The 16,295-nt window shown below is 45.5% G+C and overlaps 1 long non-coding RNA gene across 2 annotated transcripts in view; it reads right to left on the bottom strand.

Annotated features, from left to right (window-relative positions):
- LOC147438124 (uncharacterized) overlaps positions 1 to 16,295 on the bottom strand; it is a 225,152-nt gene that overhangs the window by 40,279 nt on the left and 168,578 nt on the right. The window lies entirely within an intron of this gene.

The raw sequence follows: 16,295 nt of genomic DNA, 5'->3' as shown, positions 1-16,295 counted from the left end.
GTGTCATGCTTGGGAGAAGAAGAGACTGAGAGAGTCTCCTTTCCCGTTCCTGTTGCATCTGTGCCTGCACTTGAGAAAAGAGACGCAACATCTCTTTCATTTGTTGGGCACTCTACGCTTCAAATACGCTAACCGTCTTTCTTCACACTCGCGATTGAATTTGGCTTGTCTTTCTTTGACTTCCAAGCGTTCTTGCTCATACTCACGCTCTATGGTTTCCACTTTTTCTTCGTATTCACGATCTATGGCTGCCATAGGATCTGGTGCAATCTTTGGCGTAGATGGGGAAGGGTCGGAAAAACCTCCCGGTGAGGAAATTTCTTCTTTACCACTCCCATGCTCACCATCTCCAAGCGAAGTATCCATTCCGCTTCGAGTGATGACCATCGACTGAAGTCGTAGGTTCTTGTGGGTTCTTATGGTCTTGGGTTCTTAAGTTCACGAGGAACTTGGGTTCTTGTGGGTCTTGGGTTCTTGAGGTTCTTGGGTTCTTCTTTAGCTTTCAATCTGTGTTCGAGAAGGATCTTCTCTTGACCCGAGTTCTACTCTTTTCCGTGGGTGCACCCCTTGGCGGCCTTGCGCTCACACCGAGGTTGCTTTTTTCCACCTCATGTCGATTGGCCGGCCGCTAAGTGCACGGTCCGCTCTCAATGAGTGAAAAGAGGCACAAGGGGAGGCTGGACAAGCCCTTCTTTCTTGGGTTTCCTGTCACTCTTCAAAAAACGATTAGGAATCGACACGCCCAAGTTACGTGCAACCGCAACAAGCAAAAAAAATTTATGTGGTTCTTGTGGTTCTTTCCTTGAGTGATACAGAACACTGCCAAAGCTTTGATACCAATGTAAGGTGCAGCAGAAGTGAATGTTGAACTTTGCTCAAGATGAGTGCTCCGAACTGTGCTCAAGGGTTCCTTTTACTTACGGAAGGGAGAGCCTTCCGTTCCTTTAGTGAGAGAGTGCAATGGACACAAACAAAGTGGATGAACACTGTGAATGAAAGTGCATGAGATTGAGAGATAGAGAGAGAAGAGAGTACGACACCAGAGATGTTGTCAAACCCTCCTCCGAAGGCCCCACTCTCTATGGCAAGAGCGGTCTACTTATGATTGCACAAATCTCTACAATGCTTTGACTTGCCGACGATGTCAACGACGATGAGACGGGCTGGAATCTGAAAACGCTAAGGGCTGAAATCTGCAAATCTTGTATGTGCTGAATTCTGTTGATGACGATGTCGATGGCGCCGATGCGGGATTTGGAAACTTCCGGGCTGAATTTGAAAACTTCGCGGGATCTGACCGTGTGGCGAGGATCTGTTGCGAGAAGGTGAGACCTACAGGTTCGGGACTTGTTATGGGATGTCCAAGTGCTGAAAATTGAAAACGTTGGTGCTTGTGTTGGTTCCGTCGCGGTAGATTTGCAAAACGTTGAAATGCTTGGCAGATGCAAAAACGCTAGGGCTGAAAATCTGTTGCTGGAGGAAATCCACTATCACTAGGACTGATCTGCTGTCGTCGAGTGGATCTACTGTGTTTGCTAATGCCAAAGCTCCTCTGCAATGCAAAATCGCCAAGGCTGATCTGTCCTTGCAAAAACGCTAGCTTGATGCTGAGTTGCAAAAACGCTAGGCCATGCTGTTGGCGGTCCTGCTGAGAAGGTGCCTGTTGAGCGATGCTCCTGCTGCCTCTTCTGCCAGAAAGTGCTAGCACTAGGTTTCTATATATATAAACTTAGTAAATTTGCTCTACCTACTTTCCAACAAAAATCACTTAAAAATAATAAGTGAAAAATGTCAAAAATAGGAAAAATAGGTCTATGCACTGTAAAATGCTCTTGATGGGTTCTGATGGAAATCTGATGATCATGCTATGCGCAACCAGAGGATATGCATCTAATCTGTGTCTGGACATGCACGGTCTACGAATAGACTCACAAAGGTGCCAGATCACTTCCTATTCTAGACTGACTTGACTGAACTGAACCCTGGTCATGCTGTAGGTTGTCCACGTACACATAGGGTTGGATGTGTCACGTGACATCTTCCAAATAGCCTTCCAAAACAAACTCGTGAATTTGGGGTCCCTGTCGGAGACAATCGTCTCGGGCATGAAGATCTGGGCTTGACTGTTTCATTCACTGGAATGACATGAGCTTGCTTGCTAAATCTGTCAATAACAGTATACTATCGTGACCACTCTGTGTTCTTGGGAGATCAAAAATGAAATCCATTGCAATACTTTCCCAGGGGTGGGTATGTATGGGCAAAGGCTGTAACAATCCTTGTGCTTTATGCCTGTCAAACTTGACCTTCTGGCATACCAAGCAACTGTGCACAAACTCATCCACGTCCTTCTAGAGTCTCAGCCAAAAGAAGTATCTCCCTACACCTTTCAAGGTGGTCGCAATGCCGCGGTGACCCATAAAAGGTGGACAGTGGCATTCGGTCATAACCTTGTCCCTCGACGGCTGTGTAACGCACAACATGGTTTCCTTCATCAAGTAGCCATCCCGAATGGAATATCCCGCTACTATCTCCCCATCCTGTATCCAAGTGAAAATATCCGCAAAATTTGTTTCTGTAACATATTGATCGACCATATCCTCGAAGCTCCTATGATGTATCGCGGAAATAGCCAGAACCAACGGAGACATAGCATCTGCCACCAAGTTATTCTCTCCATGTATATGGACAATCTGGAAGTGAAACTGCGACAAGATGTTCGCCCACCGCTTTTCCGATAGCTGCTTCTGTGACAAGAAGTAGCGTAAACGCTGATGGTTTGTGAAGACAATAAAATCCGCTCCGAGTAGGTAATGCTGCCACTGAGTCAGAGCATGGATAACCGCCAAAAGCTCTTTCTCATAAATCTATTCTATCAATTCCGGCCTTGAAAACAATCGGCTTTCGTAGGCAATGACATGGCCTTCTTGCATTAAGACCACACCCAGACCACGACCATTTCATGTGCATATCTAACCCTATGTGTACGTGGATAAGCTACTTCATGACAAGGGTTCAGTTCAGTTAGCTTAGGAAGTGTTTTGGCACTTTTATGAGTCTGTTCGCAGACCATGCATGTCTAGACACTTAGAATAGATGCATATCCTCTGGTTGCACACAACATGATCATCAAATTTCCATCAGGAGCATTTTTACAGTGCATAGTCCTATTTTCCCTATTTTGGACATTTTTCACTTATTATTTTTAAGTGACTTTTATTGGGAACTAGGTAGGGCAATTTTAGAAAGCAAGTACGCAAAGAAACCTAGCGCTAGCACTTTCAGGCAGAAGAGGCAGTAGGAACCAAAGTTTAATAGACACCTTCTCAGCAAGATCCCTTACATCATCAGAGCTAGCGTTTTTGCATCTGCAAGGACCTACTGTTTTCATCCACAAGCAACGTGGCGTTTTTTGCACAACAGATCAGCCCCGGCAGCAGCAAGACAGATCAAGAAGCCTAGCGTTTTGCATTTGCAGGACAACCGGCAGCAGAAACAGTTTTCAGCCCTAGCGTTTTTGCATCAGCATGACCCTTTAGCGTTTTGCAGATTTACTGCGACAGAACACCAAGAAGCATCAGCGGCTTCAGTTTTCAGCAGTCAAACATCGGAGAACAAGTCCCTAACCTCGCAGATCTCACCTTCCCGCACCAGATCCTCGACGCACAATCAGATCCATCGAAGTTTGCAGATTCAGCCCGGAAAATGCAGATTTCAGCATCTGCGTTTTCAACGCGTCGTCGTCACATCTGTCGTCATCGACATAGAGTCATAATTCAGCAGATAAAGCTTTGCAGATTTCAGCCATTAGCATTTCCAGATTTCAGCCCATCTCGTCGTCGTCCTCATCGTCGGCAAGTCCATTGAGATTGGTGCAATCAATAGTAGACCACTCCCGCCATAGAGAGTGGGGCCTTGGGAGGAGGATTTTGACAATTATTCTAGTGTTATATTCTTCTCTGTCTATCTCTCAGTCTCATGCACCTTCATTCACAGTGTTCACCACTTTGTTTGCGTCCATTGCATTCTCTCACTAAAGGAACGAAAGGCTCTCCCTTCCGTGAGTAAAAGGAACCTTGAGCACAGTTTGGAGCACTCATCTTGAGCAAAGTTCAACATTCACTTCCGTTGCACCTTACATTGGTATCACAGCTTTGGCAGTGTTATGTATCACTCAAAGAAAGAACCACAAGAAACACATAATTTTTTTTGCTTGTTGCGGTCGCACGTAACCCAAGTCCTCTTGGGCATGTCGATTCCTAATCGTGTTTTTGAAGAGTGAGAGGAAACCCAAGAAAGAAGGGCTTGTCCAGCCTCCACTTGTGTCGCTTTTCACTGATCGAGAGCGGACCATGCACTCATCGGCCGGCCAATCGACGTGAGGTGGGAAAAAGCAACCTTGTTGTAAGCGCAAGGCCGCCAAGGGGTGCGCCCGCGGAAAAGAGAAGAACTCGGGTGAAGAGAAGATCCTTCTCTAACACAAATTGCAAGCGAAAGAAGAACCTCAAGAACCTCAAGACCTCAAGAAACTCAAGAACTCAAGAACCCAAGAACCTAAGACCCACAAGAACCCAAGTTTCTTGTGAACTTAAGACCCCAGGTAACCGGCCTGTACTTTCAAAAAGGGCAGTAGACTTTAGACTTGAACCTTATTTGCTTTCACCCATCTAATTTGTTGTCCACTTTACCTGTACTTTCAAGACACAACAAAGGGCAGAGGGATACAGGCTACTAGATTGCACCTGTATAAGTAGACCGACACCAGATTGGCCCCTAACTTAGGCGCCCCTTTCGGTATTTCTTTATTGTTCAAAAGAGGGAATAAATGTTGTGGTTCCCTACAAGCTGCCCCGCACAAACTTGACTGAATTTCAACTGTTCCGGCCCGATTTCGGCAGCATAACTGTACTAGGACCCTTCACAGTCAGTATTCCCACGCATTGAATGACTTTCCCGACGCATACGGGTACTTTGCAAAACTTGGCGAGAATCTGCAGCACGCTGAATTCTCTGTTTTCAGCCCCGAAAATGCGCCAGATCATCTGTACAGCGGTCCCCTCGCGTCCCCGAACCTCTTGGGGGTATTAGGGACCGTTTAGGGCCAAAACCCTAAACCTGCAAAAATACACAGCAGGCTGTAATTTACTGTTTCGGGCTCCGTTTCGCGTGCCGGTCGCATCCGTAGCAAGTCCTCGAGCTCCCGCACCTGTAGGGCTACTTGCCCTTTGAATCGGACGAGATTTCTGGCGTGAAACCTCTCCAAATTCACCTGTACCTGCGGGGGATTAGCCGCTAGCTAACCCAGTACCTGTGCAAGAGGCTCTTGCCTCGGCAATCGCGCATGAACCCACACAACTGTACATTGGTCAATTGAAAAGCCCACTAGAGGGGCATAACATACTGCCATAGGGGAGAGAGAGGGCAGTGCGTAGCGTGCAGGCATCACTCCTTGGCACCGTACTGTACATAGGAGGGAAAGGAAGCACTCCATAGCTCTTAACCTGTGACAAAATCTGAAAATGAGCCTCTCCCAGCTTAAAAATCAGCGCCCATTTTTCTGCATGAGGAAAGTGCACTAGAATGTGCCGCTTGGCGCATTTACAAGCATTTTCCCGTTTCGAGGTTGCCGCCTAAAAATCTCCCAACCTGTCCCAATGACATAGCGGTAGCTTCGCACTCTGCCATTGCTTTGAGTCACTAACTTTCCAATGACAAAATGATAGCCACGCATTTGCCACTATCTTCTAGTACACTTTGGGCCCAGTAACACTTTCGAGCATACCCAAACCGATAGTTTAAGAATGCAGTTACACATGTACCCTTTAATAGAAGCAATACTGTATCCTTGACAAACTGACAAGAAATACTCACTTCTATAGCACTAAGCACCTCTTTGGACATTCCATAAGAGCAATTGCCAAACTGACAGTCTGTATAGCTCTAACATTCATGTAACAGGTATTTCATTTGAGCTCACTTTAAATACCACGTACATCATTTCTTTCAAAAGCCATTGTCACACTGACAATCCATGTAGCTTTGAAAGTCAAGGGGTCAAGGTAGGTTGCAAATCGAAGGCTTCAAGGTAAAGTGATAACACAGTTGGTGACTCTGCAAGTTCACCTTCTTCCATCCACTTAGCATCCATTGGTGGATAGTTTCTGAACTTTACCAAGTAATGCCTAGCAACCTTGCCTTTCACTTTCCTTTCTTTGTGTGCCAAAATCTGTTCGGGGACCAAGATCTCGTCAAGTTCCTCGACTTCCGGCTGATCTTCAGCTGGCATATCTTCTAGCACATCACCCACATAGGGTCTGAGAAGACTCACATGAAACGCATTGTGAATCTTCCAACTGTCAGGCAATTTCAGCCTATATGCAACATCACTGATTATGTCGCACACTTGAAAAGGCCCATAGTAACGCATGCTGAGCTTTGGAAACAGTCTTTCCTTGCCCTTCATCTTCTTTAACCTTGCCTTTTCAAAGCGTAAAAGCACCCAATCACCAAGGGAATATACCACTTCACGACGGTGACGATCAGCTGCTTTCTTTTGCTTTGCCCGAGTCTTTTCTAAGGCCACTTTGACCTTCTTGTACATTTCATCCATGTCCTGAACATACTTATCTGCTTCAAATATCTTGTCCTTTGTATGCAGTATGGGAGGAACTTTCTTGCCACCTTCAACTATCTCAAAAGATGCCTTGCCAGTTGATGAATGCACTGTATTATTGTATGCATACTCCACCAATGGCAAATATTGCTCCCACTTTCCTTTATGCTCTGACACATAACACTTCTGCAGATCTAGGACAGTAGAATTTGCCTCTTCTGACTGCCCATCTGTTTGAGGATGAAATGACGAAGAGAATTTTGAGCGTTGTGCCCATATTCTCAAACAAGCCTCTCCAGAACAAACTTGTCATGCGTGGATCACGGTCGCTAACAATCGACTGTGGCATGCCATGATACTTGAAAATATTGCTCATAAACAAACGTGCCATCTGATCTAGCTTTATCTTCTTCCTGACAGGAATAAAACGAGTCTGCTTGCTGAATCTGCAAATGATGGTCCAAATACCATCGTTTCCTGTCTGCGTTCTCAGAAGATCAAAGATAAAATCCATAGCAATACTTTTCCATGGTTTATCTGGAATAGGTAGTGGTTGCAATAGCCCTGGTGCCTTTTGCCTGTCAAACTTGACCTTTTGGCATATTAGGCATTCTCGCACAAAGGCATCCACATCTCTTCTCAATGTAGGCCAGTAGAAGAATGTTTCAACCGCTTTAACTCTAGCATCGATACCACGATGCCTTGCATACGGTGGGACATGACTCTTCCATAACTTTGCGTCGCAATGGCTTTGTGACACACAATCTGCCATGCATCATCATGAACCCATCTTTGAGAAGATAGTGTTCATGACGTAGTCCATCCATTAGTTGCTCGAAGACCCTTGCAAAATCTTCATCATTTGCATATTGTTCTCTCATATCATCAAGTTCATAATGATAAGGAAGCTGAAATTTGTGGCTTCCTTGACAAGGCATCAGCCACAACGTTCTTCTTGCCTTCCACATGCACAATCTGAAAATGGAACATGGACAAGATATTTGCCCATCGCATATGCTTCTCAGATAACTTTGTCTGTGTCAAGAAGTATCGCGAGGTCTGATGGTTCGTTTGGACAACGAAATCTGCACCTAGCAGGTAGTGTTTCCAACTTAAGAGCGCATGAATCACAGCCAATAACTCTTTTTCATAGACTTGCATGGTCATCTCTGGCCCTTGCAAAATTCTGCTCTCATAGGCTACTACCCTGCCATCTTGCATTAGCATTGCACCAATGCTACTACCGCAGGCATCACACTGGACCACAAATGACTTCCTAAGATCTGGCAACACAATGACTGGATCTGAAGTCATCTTTTCCTTTAAGAGATTAAAAGCTGAAATCTCTTTCTGTGTCCATCTAAAGGTGACTGCCTTCTTTTGAAGAGCATGTAAAGGTGAAGCAATCTCAGCGAAATTTCGGATAAACCTTCTATAATAGGAGCATAGTCCCAAGAAACTTCGGACATCATGCACCGTCTTCAAATCTAGCCATGACTTGATCGCTTCAACTTTTGCAGGATCCATTCTGACACCATCCTTTGAGACAATGTGTCCCAGAAAGTGGATCTCTTCCAAAAAAAATTCACTTTTCTTTGCATTGATGAGCAACCTATGACTGCGTAGCTCTTCGAACACAATGGCCAAGTCATGCCTATGCTCCTCTTCATTCTTTGAGTAGACTATCATGTCATCAAAGAATGTACCAACAAACTGCTGGTGTGGACGGAAAATTCTGTCCATCATCCTATTGAACGTAGCAGGAGCATTTGTGAGACCAAAGGGCATCACTAAAAATTCGTAAAGGTCAAACGTTGTTCTAAAAGAAGTCTTGTGCACATCCTCTGATCTAATGCCAATCTGATGGTATCCACTCTTTAGATCTATCCTGCTCAACATAGCTGCTCCTTCTAATTTGTCCATAATATCATCAATTCTAGGTATAGGGAACCTATTCTTGATGGTATTCTTGTTCAGTGCACGGTAGTCGATGCACATACGCCATGAGCCATCCTTTTTCTGCACCAACAACACTGGAGAACAGAATGGGGATGAACTGGGCTGAATCAGCCCCTTTTCTAACAACTCCTGTACTTGGCCCATTATCTCTTTCTGCTGAGCCGCACTAACCCTGTACGGAGGCTTATTTGGTGGGCTACTGCCTGGCACCAAATCTATCGCATGGTCCTCGGGTCTCTCTGGCGGTAATTGAGACGGTAATGAATCGGAAAAATAGTCACTATACTGTTGTAAAAACATTGACCTTTCTTTATCTAGCACAGATAAATTTGATTCATCACAATCTGACACTTCATGTGCAAAAACCAAGTATGCAGAAAGATGCTTTTTCATTACAGAAGTAATAGCACAAGCTGATACAGTGGGAATAGACTCCCCTTTAAGCTTTACATCCAGAATGTGAGTCTTTCCCCTGCTCTGTACAGTGATCTTTTTGTTGTAGGCATCCATGATTCCCTGTACACGAAATAACCAAGGAATACCTAACAACACATCACATCCGTCCAGTGGCATGATGTAAAATTCTTCAGCATCTACATAGGACTGGATATGTAGGCGCAACTTTTCGATGATGGGTGTCACAGCCTCTGTATGGCCAGGACATGCTAAACCTGCCTCTGTTGTATACCCCATCTCTTCAGGTTTGATTCCCAACTTTGAAGCCAATTCTGGGGAAATGAAATTGGCTTTGGCACCTGGATCAAAGAAGATGAGCACTGTTTGATCCCTGACCTTTCCCCATGCTCTGCAAAGCTCACTTGCATCTGAATTTGGCTTGTCGCCCACCATATCTGGCACTAGACCAGTCATGGGCTTCTTTTCTTTCTTGTCCTCCTTGTCTTCAGAATCAGCTGGCCTTTTCTTTGTAGGACAAATGTAAGCAATGTGGCCAAGCTGCTCACAAATGAAGCATTTGTTCTCTGACCTCAGGACCTTCTTTTGCTCTTCCGACTTGCGAGGAAAACGTCTTTTCTATTTCTTTGCTAGTCCCTTTTTTGACTCAGCTGTAGCTTTGCCTTTCCCTGCATTGGTTGGCTCCTGAGTCCCTTTAGGAACCTCATTGGGAACGTGCTTCGCTGAATTTTTCTTGGCTGATCCTTCCTTGACGCCACTATTGAATTCACAATCTTCTCCCTTGAGCAAACCATTGCCAGTGTTTGCCACCTCAATGAGCTGCATCAAAGTAGTTACTTTGGTCTTCGTACAGTCCTTTCTCAATCCTTTGGGTAGGCCACAACAGTATTTTTCAATCTGTTCTGTCAATGGCACAAACCTATAGGAAGTTACTGGAAGTAGAGCTTTCCAAAACTTCCGACTGTAATCATCCAGATTCTTGCAAGTAGCAGCATTAAGCTGGTGCCATTCTGTCATGACATCTGCTTCGAAATTATCTGATAACCATGCTGCTGCAAAAATCTGCTTGAAGTAAATCCATGTGGACGGAGCTTGCCCTTGAAGCAATAAAGTTGTCCACCATTGTCCCGCATTCCCTGTCAAGAAAGTGGCTGCCTTGCGGACCTTTGAAGCCTCTGTAAAGTTTCCCCCTGCATAGGCCTTGTCAAACTGTTGGAGGAATGAGAGAGCCTCCTTCCTGTCATCAAACCCTGTAAAGGTCGTGAATGTCACACCTTTGCCACCTTCTTTGTACGGAGTTGGCCTCTCCAGCGGCGTTAAATTGTCATATGGAAGTGATTGAAACATGGGAACACTATTAGGGTTCGTTTGTGTTCCCTGACCGCAATTAAGTTGACCTGGAAATGCCATATTTGACTGTTGATTTGTAATTCTAGCCATACCAAAATTTGCCTGTGGCATCCCAAATTGGCCCTGAGTGCTTTGAAAGCCTGGTAGCATGCCCATGACACCATACATGGGGTTAGGCATCATCGTTTGAGCACCCCCGAACATTGTTCCTGGCGTGTAAAACTGATTTCCAGGTGCATGACCAGTCATGCTTTGGAATACCGATCCACCTCCAAAATAGCCAGGGTGTACTGAAGGTGGTGGGAAGACTCGTTGCATAGCCTGTAGGTTGCTTCCCTGCCCATTAGAACCAGCTATAGGGTGCTGAAAAGTGGCTGGCTGAACTGGTAGAGCTTGAAAGACTGGCATCTCAGCCACCTGTTCTTGCACCTTAGGCACAGGTTGTGGAGACTGTATGTTCTCCGTCAAGTATACAGGTGTTTCCATTGACTGTGCAGTATGACTCACCTGCACTCGAGCCTTAACAGGCTTTTGAATATGATCTAGTCACCCAACTTGCTGAGACGGAACAGAAGGTTGCAGAAAGGCTAAAAACCTCGGAGTTTGCATTACTTGTGTGAACGTAGCCACAGCAGTAGCCAACTGGGTCCTGAATATATCATCATCCGTCTGTGGTGGTCTTGAAGACTCACCCATTTCATGTGTCTCTTGACCCTGTGAAGAGGAAACCTCTTCAGTCACATCGTCTGGTCTGTCAGCCATAATTGCAATTCCCTGTGTCTAGTCTATGATCCCCTGTGTCTTCAAGCCCAACCTGACCAAGGCTCACTTCTATGGGAAAAAGTGATTTAATCCCGGGGATGGAACCATGTAACCGGCCTGTACTTTCAAAAAGGGCGGTAGACTTTAGACTTAAACCTTATTTGCTTTCACCCATCTAATTTGTCATCCACTTTACCTGTACTTTCAAGACACAACAAAGGGGAGAGAGATACAGGCTGCTAGATTGCACCTATATAAGTAGACCGACACCAGATTGGCCCCTAACTTAGGCGCCCCTTTCGGTATTTCTTTATTGTTCAAAAGAGGGAATAAACGCTGTGGGAACGTTCCCTACAAGCTGCCCCGCACAAACTTGGCTGAATTTCAACTATTCCGGCCCGATTTCGGCAGCATAACTGTACTAGGACCCTTCATAGTCAGTATTCCCACGCATTGAATGACTTTCCCGACGCATACGGGTACTTTGCAAAACTTGGGGAGAATCTGCAGCACGCTGAATTCTCTGTTTTCAGCCCCGAAAATGCGCCAGATCATCTGTACAGCGGTCCCCTCGCGTCCCCGAACCTCCTGGGGGTATTAGGGACCGTTTAGGGCCAAAACCCTAAACCTGCAAAAATACACAGCAGGCTGTAATTTACTGTTTCGGGCTCTGTTTCGCGTGCCGGTCGCATCCGTAGCAAGTCCTCGAGCTCCCGCACCTGTAGGGCTACTTGCCCTTTGAATCGGACGAGATTTCTGGCGTGAAACCTCTCCGAATTCACCTGTACCTACGGGGGATTAGCCGCTAGCTAACCCAGTACCAGTGCAAGAGGCTCTTGCCTCGGCAATCGCGCATGAACCCACACAACTGTACATTGGTCAATTGAAAAGCCCACTAGAGGGGCATAACATACTGCCATAGGGGAGAGAGACGGCAGTGCGTAGCGTGCAGGCATCACTCCTGGCACCGTACTGTACATAGGAGGGAAAGGAAGCACTCCATAGCTCTTAACCTGTGACAAAATCTGAAAATGAGCCTCTGCCAGCTTAAAAATCAGCGCCCATTTTTCTGCATGAGGAAAGTGCACCAGAATGTGCCACTTGGCGCATTTACAAGCATTTTCCCGTTTCGGGGTTGCCGCCTAAAAATCTCCCAACCGGTTGCTCAGTTAACTTCACGGCAGAGTAAGAAAATGTTCTCCTTGTCATTCCGGATTTCTCTAAATTTTAGGAGATGCTGCCATTGTATCTTTCTAGGTCATCTGACCCCCTTTTTGTACACTATAGCCACACCCAAAACTGAAATGTAGCCTCTGTAGCAAAGGATTCCAGTTTTGCTAGTCAATGACCCCACTTTGGCTAACCATAGTCTTTGTCCAACCTTAGTGCTCTCTTGCCCTCAGGCCTGGACTCACTTTGGACAGTTCCACACTAGCTATGCAATGCAGGGCAGTTAGATTTCCCGAGGGGTGCTTCCAATAAGTGAAAGTAAATATATAATAAGAACACGCTGGTGACAACCCACGACTTCATTGTATGGTCATTACCCGAAGCGCAATGGATACCTCGCATGGAGGTGATCAGCATGGTAGTGGCGAAGAAGAATTTTCCCCACCAGAAGGTTTTTCTGACCCTCCCCCTTCCCCATCTATGCCACGGTTTGCACCAAATCCTATGGAGGCTTTGGTCAAGTCGATGATGGACATGATGACACAACAACAAGAAGCGAATCGCGTTGCGATGGCACAACTAGAAAGAAAAGCATAACGACAGGAAGCCATGGAGCGTGAACGCCAAATCAAACAAGAAACCTTGAAGCGTGAGCGTGAGCAAGCGCGCTTGGCGACCGAAGAAAGACAGGCAAAGCGTGAGGCACAGAGAGAACTACGCATACAAGAGTTGGTCCGATAGATTCTCACCTCGAAGTTCAAGCCAACCAAAGATGTTGGTAGTTCATTAAGTGGCGCAAGCCGAGATTCGGACTCCAACAACCCCGTCATAGAGAAGATCACGTTCAGTAAGTATGATGGTAAGATAGATGCTATTGTTATTCATTCTTGGTTGCATCAATTTTAATGCTTATTTTGCGACCACTAAGAAGACGGGAAATAGCAAGGTTTTGACGGCAGTTATGTACCTTGCCGGTGATGTCATTAATTGGTACCACGCATGGCAAGAGGCACAGTTGATTGCGCACCTAGAGGAAGCCGAGGATGGCGCGCCCTTTTCTTTCAATTGGGCCAACTTCCAAGACAAGCTCAAGGCGCGGTTTATGCCCCTACAGTACCTAGCACGGTTGAGAGACGATGTAAGATGCAGGGGAAGTGAATGTTGAACTTTGCTCAAGATGAGTGCTCCGAATTGTGCTCAAGGTTCCTTTTACTTACGGAAGGGAGAGCCTTCCGTTCCTTTACCGAGAGAGTGCAATGGACACAAACAAAATGGTGAACACTGCGAATGAAGGTGCTGAGACTGAGAGATAGAGAGAGAAGAATACGACACCAGACATGTTGTCAAACCCTCCTCGAAGGGCCCCTCTCTCGATGGCGAGAGAGGTCTATGCTATTGATTGCACAATCTGGTACAAGATGTTGATGCAAATCTATGTGATGCTATGTCGAGGCCGATGGTGGTGCCAACGATGACGAGACTAGGGCTGAAAACTGAATGCTTGGAAATGCTTTGCTAATCTGCAACTGTCGACGATGACGGGGCTGATCTGCATGCAAAACGCTGATTTCATGCTGTTGGAAAACACTGATTCTTGCTGGTTCTGCAAGCTGAAAAAAACTCTGGATCAGTGGCTGGAAAAACGCTGTCTAAGGCTGCTGAAATCGCCAAGTGTAGGGGGCTGAAATCGCTGGTCTGTGGAGCTTGAAAAACGACAGGAGACCTCTGTTGGAAACGCTGGCTTTCTTGTTGAAAACATTGGCTTAGCTGTTGGAAAAACGCCAGGCCCTGAGGGAGATACCTGCTGCAATCACTTGCCTGTGTACTTCCTCTCTTCTGCCAGAAATGCTAGTGCTATGGTTTGCTTATATATTTACTTAGTCGAATTGCCCTACCCAGTTTCCAACAAAAGTCACTTAATAAATAAGTGAAAAATGTCAAAAATAGGGAAAATAGGTTTAATGCATTGAAAAATGCTCCTGATGGATTATGATGGAAATCTGATTATCATGCTGTGTGCAACCAGAGGATATGCATCTAATCTAAGTGTCTGGATATGCACGGTTTGCAAACAGACTCACAAAAGTGCCAGATCACTTCCTATTCTAGACTGACTTGATTGAATTGAACCCTGGTCATGCTGTAGCTTGTCCACGGACACATAGGGTTGGATGTGTCACGTGATAGACGATTGGCGCGGTCTCAAGCAAAATGGTATGCCAGTTATGTTTTTCTCTAATCATGTTTTGCAGCTCTGCACCCAATTACGCAAATTGGATGATGAGCGCAAAGAGGCTTTCATTTTTGAGTTGGACGACTATATCAGGTTTGATGTTGAAGTCCTCGACCCAATCGATCTCAATAAGGCGGTAGCGATTGCTCTCGCACAAGAGATGAAGCACAACAAGGGAAAACCTAAGGAAAACAAGACTTCCACAAATACCTCTCAGGTTCTAAGACTCCTTAGAACGGTAAGAACCGTAAGAATGGTAACTATTCTAACCAATTTTCCAATAGTCTCTCAAAAAAGAACTCTCCAAATGAACCTAAAGGTAAAGCTAACACAATTGCAAAACCTAAGCTCACTCCAGATAAAAAAGCAGAACAAGGAATTTTAGCAAGATACATCACGTCGGAAGAACAAAGCATTTATTCTAAGGAAGGTCGTTGTTTTCATTGTCACATCAAGGGTCACATAAAAAGAACATGTCCTAAGCTTGAATCTAATGAACCTAAAGAACCCACAAAACCCACTTTCTCTGTCAATGCAATAAATGAGAACACGAGTGTGACCCAAGTCTCTCATGATCCTCCCCATTGATGAGTCTCAGTAAGTGTTATGGTCATGTGAAGGGTCAGCGTTTTGTCATATTGTTTGACCCAGGCAGTATGCATGATTTGATAAGTGACTCTCTTGTCGAAAGAGCCCGCTTGGAGGTTCGCAAGACATCTCCTGTCACAGAGTGATGCCATGGCTACCTGAGGGCAAAAACCCTAACCCTAATTTCTGCCAAAAACCCCAACTGCTGAAAACTTTAAAACTTGCAAACCCTAAAATCTGCCAAAAACCCTAAAAACAGCAGAAACCCTAACCCTAACCCTAAAAGTACAGCAACACTGATTTCGGAGCCGATGATGTGGCAAAATCCCGAAATTTGCGGCGCTGAATTAGCGCTGCGATAGCTTTGCTTTTCTCAATGCAAGAGAGAGAGAAAGACAGTTTTTGCTTTAATTTAAAAACTCACGAGAGTTTGAGAGAGAGAGAAGAGCCTTTACTTTTATGTAGGCTTTTGATCTGAAGCTTTTGGGGCTCTACTTTTGGCATCCCTTGTAACCTTTAAATAAGTGGTTTGGGCTCACTTCTCAGGGCATCTGGATGCAGAGACTGAGAGTAAAACCCTAACCGCTCTCTTGTACTTTGACATTGATTAATACAAAAAGAAATACCAAGAGGGGCACCGGTCTTTGGGGCAAATATCTCTAGGCAGGGAACTGTGCCGGGCCAGTGCAAATCTATTGTGATCTGTGAACTGTTTTGAAGTGGATATTTGGTGCTGTCGTGATTGATTCTTGACTTGGGAGTGTCCAAGTCTGTTACAGTGGTATCAGAATTTTTTTTTTCCGTGGCACCTATGGCTTCAGACAGGAATCAGTCGACTCCTTCTGCATCCGGAGATGCGAGATGAGACCACAACGAAGATGCACGAGGAGAGTATGGTCCGCCTCGGCCTACTCAGGCAGAGCATCGAGAGATGAGGCGTCGACAGTTGATCAACGATGCAACAAAGATGATGCTCAATTTTGCCAAGGACTCGAAGATGACAAAATATATGAGCCAGACCTCTTTGGAGGAGGTGCATACGGAGTGGTAGAGAAGCACACCACCACCCTCGAAACCCGCTCTCAAGAAACCTCACGTTTCCAAGAAGTATACAGAGAAGGAATTAGAAGAGGTGGTTGATGCACGGATTGCTCAGCTTTTTGACGTGCAGAACAAAGCTAAAAAGCACGGCAAAAAGCAAAAGAA

The sequence above is a fragment of the Adiantum capillus-veneris genome, chromosome 17, assembly GCF_014529385.1.
Source record: "Adiantum capillus-veneris isolate H3 chromosome 17, ASM1452938v2, whole genome shotgun sequence".
Classification (NCBI taxonomy): domain Eukaryota; kingdom Viridiplantae; phylum Streptophyta; class Polypodiopsida; order Polypodiales; family Pteridaceae; genus Adiantum; species Adiantum capillus-veneris.
This window is presented reverse-complemented; position numbering and strand designations above follow the sequence as displayed.